Raw genomic sequence first — 15,565 nt, forward strand, 5'->3', positions numbered from 1 at the left:
GGCGGGGGGACAGAAAGAGGTGGGGCCCCTCCTGGTCAACGGCCAAGCTCCAAGGCCTGCTGGGGCTCTGGGGTGAAGAGGAGATGCTCCACATGATGGGGAGCAAGCGGTGGAAAGCAGAAGCATTCGCCCAACTGGCCAAGGGCCTGGCTGCCCGGGGTCACCCTGCCCGCACGCCAGTTCATGTCCGGAGTAAGGTGAAGGAGTTGAGGCAGGGGTACGCCTGGGCCCGGGACTTGACCAGCCGGTCTGGGGCCACCCCCACTGCTTGCCCCTATTACAGGGATCTCAGGGCCATCCTGGGCCCCTGGGACACCTTGTCCCCCCCAGCCACCCTTGACACCACGGCCAATGAGCCCCAGCTAGCCTCGGAGCCGGAGTCCAGGCTGGAGGCCAGCCCTGCACCCTGGGGCCCACCTGAGGAGCCCCGCCTCGGGACAGCGGAAGAGGGGTCCAGCAGCGAAGAGGTGGGGGGTCCTCATCGACCTCCCCTTTCAGAGCACCAGGCAGGCGTCCGCCCACAGGGCTTCCCCTGACCGCAGGTACGTACACCACAGGACACACCCACAGGCTATGGGGTGGGGGCACCAGACATGACTGGGAGCCTCACACACCCCCAGCGGACCCCAACCCACAACCGCCCAGCCACAGCATGGTCCCAGGATGGCAGCATGGCCATCAGCGCCCGTCAGCACCTGCACCCGTGGACAGTACTGTGCCTTAACCCCGGGGGTGGGGGGACAATTCTATGGGGACAGCCAACAGGGACATCACACCCACTGACGGGGACAGGGACCCAGCACCCAAGGGAGAGTGGGGAGAATGGGCCACGGGCCAGGGCATGGTACTAACAGCTTTCCCTTCCGTCTCTGCAGATGCACCATCTGATGCCCCTGGCAGCCAGGCACCCTCCGTCATCCCCGCCCGCCCTCGCGCCCGCCAGAGGTCAGCCACTGCCAGCACCCGGAGACGCTCCCAAGGCCAGCGGGATAGTCCCGCCACAGCAGGACGGTCCCGCCATCGCCGGACCCTGGGGATGGCCCCTGTGGACCCCCAGCTCCTGGCGGCTCTCCGGCGCCAGACAGAGGTGGCAGAGGAGAGACTCCGCCTCAACAGGAAGGACTCCACCCAGCGGTGGACAGCATGGGAGGATTTCACGGGGGTCTTCCAGGACATAGCTGGGTCAATCTGGGAGGCTGTTGCCCAGCTCCCGCCCCCCGGGCCTCCCTCCCTGCCGCTCCACCCGTTGCCCCCCTGCCTCTCCACCTGCCTCACTGCCTGCTGCCCCACCTGCTGTGCCTCTTGCAAGCTCCCCAGGACCAGAGACCACTGGGGCTGAAGACCAGCCAGCAGAGGCATCCTGGCCATACTTGCCGGTCCTCCCAGCCCCCAGCTGGCTATGCCAGGGACCACAGACACGGGGTGGGGGGTCACGAGCCATAGCCACCAGGGGTTGCGCCCTTCTACCCCCACCCCAGACTGATGGGCCAACGGCCAAGCCATCTGCCAGGCCCCCATATATTTTGTTGTCCCCCATTATGTATTGGTTGCAGTTTCTGTTGTGCACAAAACAAAGTTAGCAGTTTTCAAAAAAAAAAAGGTTTTATTTTCCAAATAACTGGACGCGTGTGCTTGTTGGGGGGTGGTGTGCGGGTGTTGGGGGTGGTGTGCGGGTGTTGGGGGTGGTGTGCGGGCTGTGTGTGTGGGGGGTCCTCCAGGAAGGCCAGGGAGGTGCTCAGGGGTCTCCCTTATTGAAGTGGGCCCACAGGGCCTCATGGACCCGTACCCCTTCACAGTGGGCCTGGCAGCTGGGTGTGGCAGCCGGCTGGGGGAAGCCCGTGCTGGCGTCGACCACCCACCCCTGGACAAAAGCCTCCCCCTTGCTCTCAACAATGTCGTGGAACATGCAGCATGCGCCCACAACCTGGGGGATGTTCTGGAGGCTGACGTCCAGTCGGTCAAGGAGGCACCGCCAGTGGCCCTTCAGACGGCCAAAGGTCCTCCCCACCACCTGGCGAGAGTGGTTCAAGTGGGTGTTGAACCACTCCTGGCTGGCATTGAGGTGGCCAGTGTACGGGTGCATGAACCAGGGCTGGAGTGGGTAGGCCGCGTCCGCTATGAAGCAGAGGGGCACGGTGGTGTCCCCCAGAAGGATCTGCCTCTGGAGGATGTAGGTCCCCACCTCCAGCCGGTGGCACTGGCCCGAATTTCTAATAACACGGGCATCATGTGTGCAGCTGGGCGAGCCCACATACACATCCTGGAAGCAGCCCTGACTGTCCACCATGACCTGCAGGACCATGGAATGGTAGCCCCTGCGGTTTATATATCTTCCTCTGCTGTGGTCCGGGGCACGGATGGGGATGTGGGTCCCATCCAGGGCCCTGAAGCAGATTGGAACCCCATGGCGGCGAATCCGGCAACGGCTGCGTCCAGGTCCCCGAGTTGGATGACCCTCTGGAGCAGCATGGGATTGGGCGCACGGGCCACCTGTGGGGAGGGAACACAGGCGCCCATGAGGGTGTGCAGGGTGCCCCAGGGCCCTCCCCGCAGGCCCCCCTCCCAGGCACCTCCCCGGGTACCCCCCCATCCAGCACCTCACTCCCCAGCGCCCCTCCCTCCCTGGCACCCCTCACTCCCCAGCCCCACACCCAGCCCCCCATCCCTGCCCCCCGCCGATTGGTGCATGCCTGGGCCTCCTTACCTCGATGACGATGGCCCTGACCGTGGCCTTTGCCACTCCAAACTGGTGTCCCACAGAGTGATAGCTGTCTGGAGTGGGCAGCTTCCAGACAGCTATTGCGACCCTCTCCTTGACAGGGAGGGTGCACCGCATCCGGGTGTCCTGGTGCCTCAGTGTGCAGGTGATCCACTGGCAGAGCTCCAGGAAGGTCTGCTGGCGCATGCAGAAGTTCCGCAGCCACATGTTGTCTTCCCACTCCCGCATGACCAGCTGCTCCCACCACTCGGAGCTGCTGGGGTAGCTCCAGAGGCAGGGGAGCAGCTGGCGGGGGAGGAAGAGGGGAGCCCGGTGGTCAGGGGCGTCCCCATCTGCCTCCAGGGAGGGCTCCTCTGGCAGGAACCACTGGGTGGCCTCCCAGGCAGCACCTAGCAGGGCACTTGCCCCCTGGATGACTACCTGGAGGGCCTCCTCTTCCTGCTGCTGCTGCTGCTGCTGCTGCTGCTGCTGCTGCTGGGGGTCCATATCTGCTGTGACTTGGTCTGCTAGAGTGTGGAGAGTACCCTGCGGACCTCAAGCTGTGCAGGCTGGGTGTGTCTGGGAGGGGCCCTTTAAAGGAGCAGCTTGCTGTTGACCTGGAAGGGCTAGTCCAGCCTGTGATCTGGTCAGCAGGCTTTCCTGGCCCCTTATTTCAACAAGGAGCGGTTGTGTGTGTGGACGCTCCACGTTTCCTTCTGGGGTAGTTCCTTTTGACGTTCCTCGTCGCTACTTTGACATTGAACATCGACGGAACCAGGTCTGGAGGACGTGTAGACGATACGTGTCAAAGTAGCCTATTTCGATGTTTTTACATCAAAACAGGCTACTTTGACGTAGCGTGCTAGTGTAGGCGTAGCCATAGTGTATAGTAAGAGAGGGGTAGCTGTGTTAGTCTGTATGTGCAAAAACAACAAGAATTCCTGTGGCACGTTATAGACTGACAGATATTTTGGAACTTAAGCTTTTGTGGGCGAAGACCCCCTTCACCCAAACTAGAACAAAGATTACACAGTATGTGTGTGAGAGTCTCTCACATTTGTTTCACACACACACACACACACACACTCTTTCAGCCTTACCTCCCAATACATATGTGTGTTATTGCTGTTGTTACTTCCTGCTGCTGCTTTCAAAGTGTGTTTTGTTTTTTGACTGGTCTAAACAGTTCATAATTTTTTATTTCACTCCACTTACCTCCAGTATTAGGCCAATCCCTGTATTCAGTGACTGGGTTAAACAAAACAAACCAAGTCATATAGCACTTTAAAGACTAACAGTGGTCCTAACGTTTACCTTGAATTGTTTTGTGTTTGATTTTTCCATCTCTGAACGGCATCTCTTTGCCCACATTCTTGTTACAAGCTGAGTGTCACCTCTGATTCCCTTCAGTTTCACTGTCCACCTGAAGATCCTTGATAATCCTTCCAACTTTTTATACAATAGCAAAAACTATAGAAGATAATAGGGATACAGATTCATTTGACTACTACAACCTCCCAATTTCCTGCACTCTCCTCTGCACTTCAGCCTATCCACTCTTGCTGTTCTGGCCATGTCTCCTCTCTTTTGTATTTCTGCCCTGCCTGCCACTCTTCTGCATGAAGCCTATTCTTCACCTTCTCACTTACAAAGCTCTACTTTATTTGGGGCCCACCTTCATCTGTTCTTAGCTCTTATATCCTCTCCTTATGCTTTGCACATCCCTACCTTAGGCTGCTCTGTCAGTTTCTCCTAGATACTGTCAGGTTTGTCTATTCCTTCATATTGTCTAGGCCAATGCTTCTTAAACTGTTCTGTGAACAACTCAGAGGTGTGCCATGAGCATTTGGACAAGTACACTGGTATGTTTTCTGTGATTAGAATCAGATACAATGTTACTTCCTCATTGCTATGATACCTGATTAAATTGCTTTGTTTTGTTTTCGCTGTGTATGTTTGCTGTTTGTGGGTTTTTTTGGTCCAACAACTTTTTGAAGAAAATTTTCATAGGTTTTCCACATAAAAATATTGTTTGGTGTTCTGTGTTCTCAAAGTTTGAGAAATACTGCTCTAGGGTGCTCACACTTTCTATTTTGTCTCTGAGAGTCACCTTTTGAAGCCTTGCTTTGAGCATCCCAATTTTTGGGGGGGTGGGGGAGGGGGGAACTGGGCATTTGTCCTGGTTATCTGGTTTTGCCAAAAAAGTGGGATATGCTACCCTGTCAGGCCAGGGAAGAAAGCTGTGTGGTTGGAGAGGGAATGGCTCAGGTGAGCAGCTTGGGGAAGTCCCCAGGCAAGCACTGCCCAGCGTTCCATTTTCCTTTTGAGAACAAAGTCACCCTAATGCTGCCCCACACATTTCAGAGCAGCTGGTATTGCATGTCTTTCTGTGAGCAAAGGCCAGCTTCCCTATGCTCTCAAAGTCTTCCTAAAATGCTATCTGTTCAGTATACATGGAATGCCACACAGACCACATGCCATTCTGTGTTTGTTCTGCACTTATTTCTCTGAATTGTACCTGCTCGTGCCTCTGGACAGCAAACTCTTTGGATGAGGAATTCCACTCTGCTTGGCTCTCTGCCTCTATTGTGAAACCCTTTGCATATTTACAGAACTCTGTAAATGACAGAAATGGTGGTAAAGATCTCAGAGAGAGGAGATGATGAGCCTAGGAAGAGGGTGAATAAAGTAGCTCTTCTGTGAGTGTTAATTCAGACTGAAATGATTAGGTTGTTGGTATAAGGCATTTTAAAAAAAAATGCCCTGTCAATACATTTGAAGCACTTCTGTTTGCCAGTGTGAGTGAATGCACTTGCCGAGACAGGTTGGGTCCAGGATTTCAAGGGTTTTTTCTAAGAACTGAGGGCTTGCCTGCTGTGTAGCATGAATATGTGCCAGCAATGGATTAAAGAGACATGAAAGTTAAATCTGCTATTCTCTCCCTTCTTCCCCCTCCTCCTGCCCCAACTATTTTCTTAAATACCTCATAGCCTGGCATTCGTGGAAATACAAAAACCAAGGTTACAAATCTGGATCTTCAGCCAAGAAGAAGCTGCCAGTAATCTTTACCTGCAAAATTGCTTCTAAAGAAGAAAAAGATGAGTAATCTTTGTTTTAATCCAGCATTGCACAAATTAATTGGCTGTTCTGAACCATAATTATTTGGCATGGTGTATCAATCTGGGAACGGTCTCCAGGAACAGTACGAAGCAGATCAAGCCTTTTCTTGTTGCTGGGAGTTTCCTGTGCTTGTCATGGAGTTAAGGAGTTAGAATGCTGTGGTCAGTGGCAAATTTGGGTCCAGCCCACGAGATGGATGGGAGGTGAGCTAATCTGGGGCAAAACAAAAGAGAGAGGGCTCTGGAAAGAAGGCATAAATAGGGCTGAGTATGAAAAAATCAGGTCTTTGAGAGCTTCTTCATAAATATCAGAGACTTGCATCCTCTAGCCTACCTCAAAAATCTGGATTTAACAAATGTTATCACTCAAGGTTTAAGGTTACATTTAAATCTCCCTTCCCCTTCTCTCCAATATAATAGTGGTCCTTGCCGGCTTCTTTTCCCACTTACCTGGTTAACCTTCTATCCTGTACCTCTAGGATGAGCCACTTCCATGAGAGACTTCCATCCAGTGACTGTATTCTTCCACATGCTTACCCTGTAGAGTCAATGGGTCTTATGGGGCCCAAGGCAGAGAAGGTGGCAATAGGAAGAGATGAGAGAGAGAAGATGGATCTGATCAGAGGGCACCAATGCTAACTGCAGAAGGACTTACTGATGTATATGAGATAAGAAAGGGTTGATAAGTGTATAGGACAGCAGCTTTCTATCTGAGAATGTGTCTGAGCTCCTGGTTAGTTACATTTGGGATAGGAAGTAGAGTTTTCATAGCAGTTCCATTATTTTCCACACCAAAGAACCTCCCATGCAGTGCAATTGGGACTGGCAGTTACAGCGAGGACTGGCAGTCATTCCCAGTCCTACCTCTGATTCTGTGTCATTTTAGGCACACCACATCCCACCATTTGGATGTGTTTCCCACATCTACAAAACAGGGAACACTAATAATGTTACTTTATGTTGGTTCTTGTGGACTTCCCTTGTTCTTTGTAAAATGCTTTGAATTTCAAACTATTTTGTAGGCTTTCCTATACCCCCAAAGTATTCTGCAGTGGGTTGCGAATATTACTCCTTTGTGAATGGTTAGTCAGTATTTGGTGCATTGCTGGGTTGTTCCCATTAAGAGGAGAAATTGATGATGGACAGCAGGGCAGACAGCCTTGCCAGGCCTTCAGGCAAAGGGGAAAGCAGTTCCATGGTTCTAGAAGGAGTGGGGCTTCAGGTGGAAGGGGCAGGGCTCAGGCAGCCAGCCTCAGCACCACCAGGATCGTGACGTGACACGCCTTCCCCACCTAGCAGCCCTCACAGCTGCCTGGTGTGTGCATGGTGCTGTTCTGGCAGTGATTTAAAGGGCCTATGGCTCCAGCTGCCACCGTTGCTGACAATTGTGGCGTCACTGGGCTGATTGAGGCCTTAAAAGAACATTTTAATAGTCGACAATAGTAGAGCTGTACAATTCTGTGAACTAGTGTGTCTTGGTGTGCACAGAGTTTACTTAATTTTGCAAACTGTAACCTGAGTTTAAAAATAGAACTTTTGTGTGTGCAGAAGAAACCAGAAACAAAGCTCATGTGCAAATACCCAAGGTACACAAGTTAAAATCATTCTAGCAGTAGGGTAAGAGGGTTACCCAAATTTAAACAGTAAAATACATGTTTACATATTCAAAACATAGTGTTTCAGACTGCAAAACACAGTGCGCTATGTTTGCAGTCTGATCCTACGGCAATCTCAGGCCAGTTGATGGTGTAGCCGTGGTTCTCGTTCTTTTGTGGAGTGCTGTGGTAGGGGGAAGTATTCACACCGTGCTGTTACCTGTTGTGTTGGGGTACAGGTGAGTTTTGGAGCAGCAGCCATTGAGTTTTCTGTGGACTGGAAAGGCTGCTGTATACAGGTCTTTGGGGACATGGATTGGTAATGTTTTACAACATCTGCCTTTGCTGCCTGAGCAAAGCCCTAATGTCCTGATACACTCACTGCTGCATATCTGTCCCTTTGCCTCTCCTGTAGCAACTATTCTCTGCATCCTTTAACTCTAGTGTTGAATATTTGGTCCCACTAATCCCTTTGTTCATGGTAAATAGGTGTAGAGGATTGGAGAATCCCAGAGAACGTATCAGTTCAGGTCTGCTTCTTTCTTTGCCTGAGCTAGGTCAGACATTCAGTTGGCATGGAGGAGGAAACTCTCAGTGCCACAGCGCTAGGGGCTGCTGATTAAAACAGACAAATGCAGCATTATATTGGTAGTCCCTGTGGAAAAGAAAACAGACATCTCAAAAGTCCCGTACATTATTCCCACTGAGTCCTTTAATGAGAGATACCAATTATTATTCTTTGGAGCTCTTTGTTACAGCACCATTCTGCAATTCCAGACCTGGTGAACATGAATTATCCAGGGTGGGGAAGATTGTTACCTTAGAGTTTGAGAGCCTGAGCATCCCTGAGAGAGAGTTTAAGGAAAAATGCAGAGAATATTGCCAAAATATTTTCACAGGCAGTGCTAAATGTGGCTTATATCTCACACTGAGGATGATAAAAGCTCAGAGAACCCAGGTTCATATGCTGAAAGACTGTTTACTGTCGTGGTGCCAGCAGAGCTCATCACAAAGTGACATAGATCTGTCTCCTATTATGGAGGAAGAAACAAAGACCATCAGCCCTAAAAATGTTTGAAGATTGAAGACCATCTCCATGCAATTTTTGTCAAGGTGGCTTAAGAGGATAAAAGGGACATTCCTGTACAGATGTACAAAGTACTCTGATTGGGGAAAACTGGGCCCTTTCTGCCTTGCCCCTTAAACCAAACAAAGGAAAAGTAGACGCCACCATTACCAGCTTCTTCCATGCTATTGAGTGCAGGATAGTGCTCTGTGGTCTGTGTAATTTGGGATTGGGGTCATTTTTAAATAAGGAGAAGGAGGAAGAGAAAGTTTGGGGCAATGAAAAGGCAAACCAGGCTTACCAGGAATAATGCATGTATGTAGTTACCTGAGCTCCCTTCACCATCATCACTGGCTTATCTGCACTCACCTGGTAGAACTAGCTTGACTCTGGCAGAGTTCTGAACAACTCTGACTTGTTAGATGGTTTGAATTTCCCTCCAGTCCCTTCTCCCCCAGTATACTGCAGGGGTCTCCAGGTCAAATTCTCATGTATGTACAGAGTTGCTTTAGGGGCATTGTTGGGGTCCCATCAAGTAGAGCATGAAAATCTGTAGGATGACCCATGATTTGTTGTTTTCTCCCTTGCCTTCTGATATGCCTGCCAAAGTTGCTTTGCCTTCATAGTGCCTTGCTGCTTGTCCCTCTATTGCCCCAGTCTTAGCATCCTTGGTGCAATCTGCACAAAGATCTGTCTGCAGCAGCTCTTTAACTGGGCTTGCTCAACCTTTTCTTCCAGAAAACAAGGAGATCCATAACTTCTTTCCTAACACTGGCAGGGGTGGAGACCTAGGTGGAGGTGGAGACCTGCCAACCGAAAATGAAATAAGTCCTTTTAGGTCACTCTTACCTTTGTAGGGTAGACCGGGTCTTTGCTTCTGATGGGTCTACTTTGCCTCGGACAGTGCTATCTGTTGTGCCCTGCTATCCCTACATAAATATGCATGTAACTCCTATCAACACTAACCAAGCTTGTGATTGTCTACAGATCACAGTCCTGCTTGATGGCATCTGTTAGCAGATTCTAGCACAACAGACATGTTCTCTGACATGTATCTCTCACCATTGTGGAGCAGCTGGAAGGTTAGAGAAAGACCATGCAAGCCTAAGAGGGGAAAAGAAGACAGTGTGCATGTGGTCACAAATACAGCAGAGTTGTGGTCTAATGCCCACAATGACTTTTTCATCAGATCAAAAACTGATGAAATTTTCAGCACAGGGAAAACTGCCTGTGCACACTTACAGTGGCACTGAAGGTAGGCTGGACTGATGGAATTTAACTAATGAACTGGAGTCAGATTTGACAGCATCATGTAGCTAATAATCTGTGAATCAAAGGAATGTGAGTGAATAAGGGAAAAATAAAACCAGCCTATGCTTTATTAGCTTTTAATGTATATTAATGGTGATTCCTGTGCCCTGGCTAGTAGAAACGCCCTTCAACTTTTCTCACGGAAATATGATACAGCAACAGTTTCTAGCAGAACAATTTAAGGCAGGTCTGTGAGTAACAGTGCTTGGGGAATTGTGCAGACAAACTACCTTTTGGGTGGGGTATGTGGAGCACTTTTCTATAGGGATGGGTTTGGGCAGTGAATCAGATATGTTTTAATTGCACAACACCTGAGATCCTTACTCAGTTTTCACTCCGAATGTTAATAACAGGTCTTTCAAGGAAGGATTGAGAATGGGGGAAGTGAATTACTGAAATCTGCATGATTATGTGAGAGATTTAAAACTGGACTGACCTAAGTTCTGGAGGCTAAGCTGAAAGGGCCAATTTTAGATTAGATGTGATCTGATGCAACTTATTTATCATCAACCCTGATGATTTCATGAAGATATAAAATATGCCCACACTGTAAGTGAAGCCAAAATTAAATATTAATTATGTGTATGATACATGTGACAGAGATGGGCCTGAATATGAAGTTCTGCTCTTGATACAAACTTTCCCCAAAGTTCAGGGATAGGACTATATGTTTGGATTTGAACTCAGCCTTCCTAATGACATATGAGTGCCTAACAGACATTAAGGAATTGTCACAGAACCCTGTGGGTCCAGGAAGCATTATGACCCTGTTTTATAGACTTGGGACAAAGAAAGAGTCAGTGAAATGATTTGTCCAGGGTCATGCAAAAATCAGTGGCAGAACAAGGAACTGAACACCAGTTTCCAGATTACAAGGCCAATGCCTAAACTGCATTTTTTTTTCTTCTGTATACCTGTGAAATACAGGAAGGTGAGGATGTGAAGTAAATATTTTATTCAAAGGACTCTGGGATGATCAGACTATGAGTATATGGAATTATGTAGCATTACAGGAGCACTTCTTGGACAAGCATACACAACCCCATACTTCCTTGGAATTCATTTCAGCACTCTAATGCATCTACTAATGGGAGGGAAGCTAATGGCTCTAGGACCAAAGGGATAACTCCCACAGTTCCTCTCTCAACAAAGATGGGTGTGAAGTCTGAGGGCGTGCGTGTTGACTAAAAGCCCAGTGCACACTTCTGTTATATGAGAAGTTTGCCTGCTTAGCAAATGGCTTTGACTACTAACTCGTATTAGAGAGACAAGGTGGGTGAGATACTGTTTTGTTGCAGGGATTCCGAACCTCTTCTTTCTAATTCCTCACCAGCATACTATACAAACTCCCGGGCCCAGTCAGAGTGGGTGTGTGGTGGGGGAGGTGGCTTTGGGCTCTGGGTTTTGGCTGCCAGAGTGGGGTCCTTGGGGTTCCCATATTCAGGCACTGGGCACTTTATCCCTGTAGGGTTGGAGCTTAGGGTTTGAGTTGTGGGGCAAGGGAGAGACCTTAGTGCTTCAGCTGAGGGGGAAGTGGAGAAACTGGGACTTCAGCCATGTGAGGTTTGGGGCTTCAGCCATAGGCTGTAAGGGCTCAGGGCTGTTGCCTTGCGAGGCTTGTGTCTCAAGCAGTGTTCCCTGTAAGCTGTGTGCTTGTGTGACTATGGGAGAAATTCAAATGCCCCTCCCCCAGCTGATTAGCAGAGTGCCCACATCTAGGTTTTTTCTGCTGGTGGTGTACATTTCTCACATGCCTCACTGCACACAAACATTATTGTACACATGGATGGAAAGATTTAAAAGGAACATTGATCTTGAGGCTCCCACCTTTAGGCACATGGGGTTAGGGACTCAGGGCTTCTGCCCCATTGGGACATTGAGGCTTGTGGCTCTGGACTTCAGCCCCAGGCTTCAATCTTGTGGGGGGAAATGGGACTCCAAGCTTCAGATGCATCAGGTGCTGGGGCATGGGGGGCGGTCCTGGCTTCAGCAACACCGGTGAGAGATGGGAGTCAGAGCTCAGGCCTTCAGCCCCACGGGGAACAGGGCTTGAGGCTCTGGGCTTCAGCTGCAGGCCCTGAAGACTTAGGGTTGGCAGGCATTCAGTGTTCAACCACAGTGCGCACTCAAAAAGGGATCTTGGCATCTCTAGTCAGCACCACTGACTAGGCTGTAAAAAGTCCAGCCTGCAGGGGCCTGGGCTAAAGCAGGCTTCCTTCTGCCCCATCTCTGTGTAGCTCCCAAAAGTGGCTGCTAGTTGGTCCCTGCAACCTCTAAGGCAGTAGTGGTCAGAGAGCCTCTATACACTGCTCTTGTGCCCACAGGCACCAGCTCTACAGTTTCCATTGGCTGGGAACAGAATGTGGAGCCTCCTTGGCCAGCTATCATACACCTAGGGGCCACTATGATCTGGTGGCCATTTCTGGGAATGGCAGTAAGTGACACGAGAACCCCACACCCAACCCCCTACCCCAGCCTGAATTCACCTCCAACACTAAAGTTCCTCCTGGACCCTACACCCCACACTTCAACTTCTGGCCCCATTCCAGAGCCCTCTTCTGCAACCCAAACACCTTATCCCTAACCTCACTCTCAGCCAGAGCCCTTCCTTAACCCCCCTTGACACTGCAAATCCCTGCACCTGCCCTGAACCCTCATTTCTGGGCCCATCAGAGCCCATCCCAACACCCTGTGCCAGCTCACACTTCTCTCCCCCAGACAGAGCCCATCCCCATCCTGGAGCTCACAGCCACCCAAGCCCTCACCCCTTCCCACACCCTAACTCCCTGTCCCAGCACACTGAAAGTGAGTGAGCATGGGATTATAAGTGAGAGAGGGAGCAGGAAATGGAGTGAGAGGAGGCTGGGCCTCAGTGAAAGCCTGGGGCCTTAAAGAATGGGCAGGGCTGGGGTGTTCAGGTTAGAGTAATTAGAAAGTTGGCAACCCTCTGTGGAACCCTGAAACCAGCTTCTGGCTCTCCAGTGGGGCCTCAGACACCTGGTTGAGAACTGCTCTTTTATTGGACCACCTTTTGCTGGTGAGGTGGACAAGCTTTTGAACTTACATAAAGGTTGTCTTCTGGTCTGGGAAACTTAATCAGAGTATCACAGCTGAATAAAAGACAGTACAGATTATTTAGCATCGATAGTTAACACATTCGTCCTACCACATAGCTATTACCAACCACCTCACACAGGCCGTTTCTACACAGGCCACTTTCTTCGAAAGTGGCACGGTAATACGCGGCCCAAAATATGCTTGTAAGGGGCGGATGCAAATTCCCCATGCCTCATTAGCATAATGTCACGTGATTGGGAGTCTGGAAGACCGTTCTTCTGGACTCCAAAACACCATTTAGAAGCGTGGCCCCTGGGGGGGTCTTCTGGAAGGAAGTCCTTCTTCTGGAGGTCCCTTCTTCCCAGAAATTTTTGGGAAGAAGGGGCCTCCGGAAGAAGGACTTCTTTCCGGAAGCTCCCCCAGGGCTGTGCTTCTACATGGCATTTTGGAGACCAGAAGAAGGGTCTTCCAGACTCCAAATCACGTGACATTATGCTAATGAGGTGCAGGGAATTTGCACCCATGCCTCATTAGCATAGTTTGGGTCATGTATTACCATGCCACTTTTGAAGAAAGTGGCCTGTGTAGAAATGGCCAGAGGGTATTACTGAACAACAGATACAACCCATACTCAGTAGTGGCCCCAGCCTAAAAGAAATCTTTCCCTAGCCCCATAGTTCTGGCCTTCAAACAACCCACCAGCCACTCTATCCTCAGAATTAAGCTTCCCACAGACCAGGATGCATGAACTCCGAGTGGCACCAGACAGAACAGATGAAAAACCTGTGGACGTATCTCCACTTAAGGAGAAGTGTTAATGGACCCCTCCACCTTGAATAGTGCCTTGAAATATGTGTTAATTACTTATCCTAATATATTTGTTCCACTTTATCTTTAGCAGTGCCTATCCCAGACCTGAAGACGAGCTCTATGTAAGCTGAAAGCTTCTGTCTCTCTCTCGCTAGTAGAAGTATGCTAATAAGTATTAGCTTGGCCACATTAGCTGTGTCTACACGTGCACGCTACTTCGAAGTAGCGGCACTAACTTCGAAATAGCGCCCGTCGCGGCTACACGCGTCGGGCGCTATTTCGAAGTTAACTTCGACGTTAGGCGGCGAGACGTCGAAGTCGCTAACCTCATGAGGGGATCGGAATAGCGCCCTACTTCGACGTTGAACGTCGAAGTAGGGACCGTGTAGACGATCCGCGTCCCGCAACGTCGAAATTGTGGGGTCCTCCATGGCAGCCATCAGCTGGGGGGTTGAGAGACGCTGTCTCTCCAGCCCGTGCGGGGCTCTATGGTCACCGTGTGCAGCAGCCCTTAGCCCAGGGCTTCTGGCTGCTGCTGCTGCAGCGGGGGATTCATGCTGCATGCACAAGGTCTGCAACTCGTTGTCGGCTCTGTGTATCTTGTGCTGTTTAGTGCAAGTGTGTCTGGGAGGGGCCCTTTAAGGGAGCGGCTGGCTGTTGAGTCCGCCCTGTGACCCTGTCTGCAGCTGTGCCTGGCACCCTTATTTCGATGTGTGCTACTGTGGCATGTAGACGTTCCCTCGCTGCGCCTATTTCGATGTGGTGCTGCGCAACGTCGATGTTGAACATCGACGTTGCCAGCCCTGGAGGACGTGTAGACGTTATTCATCGAAATAGCCTATTTCGATGTCGCCACATCGAAAGAGGCTACTTCGATGTAGGCTTCACGTGTAGACGTAGCCATTGTCTCTCAGATACCAGAGAGGGGTACCACCAGGCCCACAACAACACTACATACAACTATTACCGTTTATCTGTACCATGGTAGAGCCTAGAATCCCCCATCATAGATCAGGGCCACATGGTGTTAGGCACTGTACAAACACATATCAGAAGATCTTTTTTTCCGACATCTCATAGTAAGTCAAAGACAAATCTGGGAATGGAACCTTCATGAATCATGACTCTCAGTGCCAGCCTCTAAGCATTCAGTGGTATTTCCTTCCTTACTGGCTGTGGCATTATGCTTGCACCATTATTTTACCCTTCCTTTTAATGCAGACATATAATAAAACAAACCAACCCAGATGTTCTATGATGAAAACAAATATATCAGTGTATTTGTCATACTCTCTATAGGGAAATAGTTCGTCATTGACTGACAGGCATGCCCGGGGGACCTAATCTTACAAGATCTTGCCAGTGTTGCTGGATTCTTCCATCTTTGGCTGCTGGCATCCCCTTGTATGTTTGGCTGTAGCAGCTAATGCATTTGCTGATGCATCAGTGTGACCTGTTGGAAAAATCTTTTTCTGTGAATGTGTCCAATATGTTCAATAACTTTATTTTTTTTCCTCACATGTCATTGCTGGAGGTTATTTGCGTAACAACAGGATTTTTGCTCCTTAGGCATTCATCAGCTGCTGGCACTTGGAGTCACATTCCTTTCTATAGCACATCACATTTCGTTACTGTGGATACCATTGTGCTGCCCCAAACAGAGGATTAGAACTCACAATAGCCCTTCCTCTCCCTGGACAAGAAGTTCTGCTTCTGAAAGTTGCTTCAGCAGAACAGGCAAGTGGCCTACCTGCTGTACTAACAACACTAGCAATGATGTTGGTTGGTGAGTGGCAGGTTCTATTAGACCATTTCAAGTTCCTTCCATCCATTTAGCAGTGATGTGTATATCTTGCTCAAAAGGTGTTGGACAAGAAAAGCGGGACTTACAGTTTGGAGATGCTGCGCA

General features: G+C 49.9%; 1 long non-coding RNA gene across 1 annotated transcript in view; it reads left to right on the forward strand.

The window, feature by feature from the left end:
- LOC142014661 (uncharacterized) overlaps window positions 1-15,339 on the forward strand; it is a 71,057-nt gene extending 55,718 nt beyond the window's left edge. The window contains exon 3 of the long non-coding RNA XR_012646016.1: window positions 15,226-15,339. This is a non-coding gene — a long non-coding RNA (uncharacterized LOC142014661). The remainder of the gene's footprint in view (window positions 1-15,225) is intronic.
- Window positions 15,340-15,565: the final 226 nt, after the last annotated feature.

Source organism: Carettochelys insculpta, chromosome 6, assembly GCF_033958435.1.
Source record: "Carettochelys insculpta isolate YL-2023 chromosome 6, ASM3395843v1, whole genome shotgun sequence".
Taxonomy (NCBI): Eukaryota; Metazoa; Chordata; order Testudines; family Carettochelyidae; genus Carettochelys; species Carettochelys insculpta.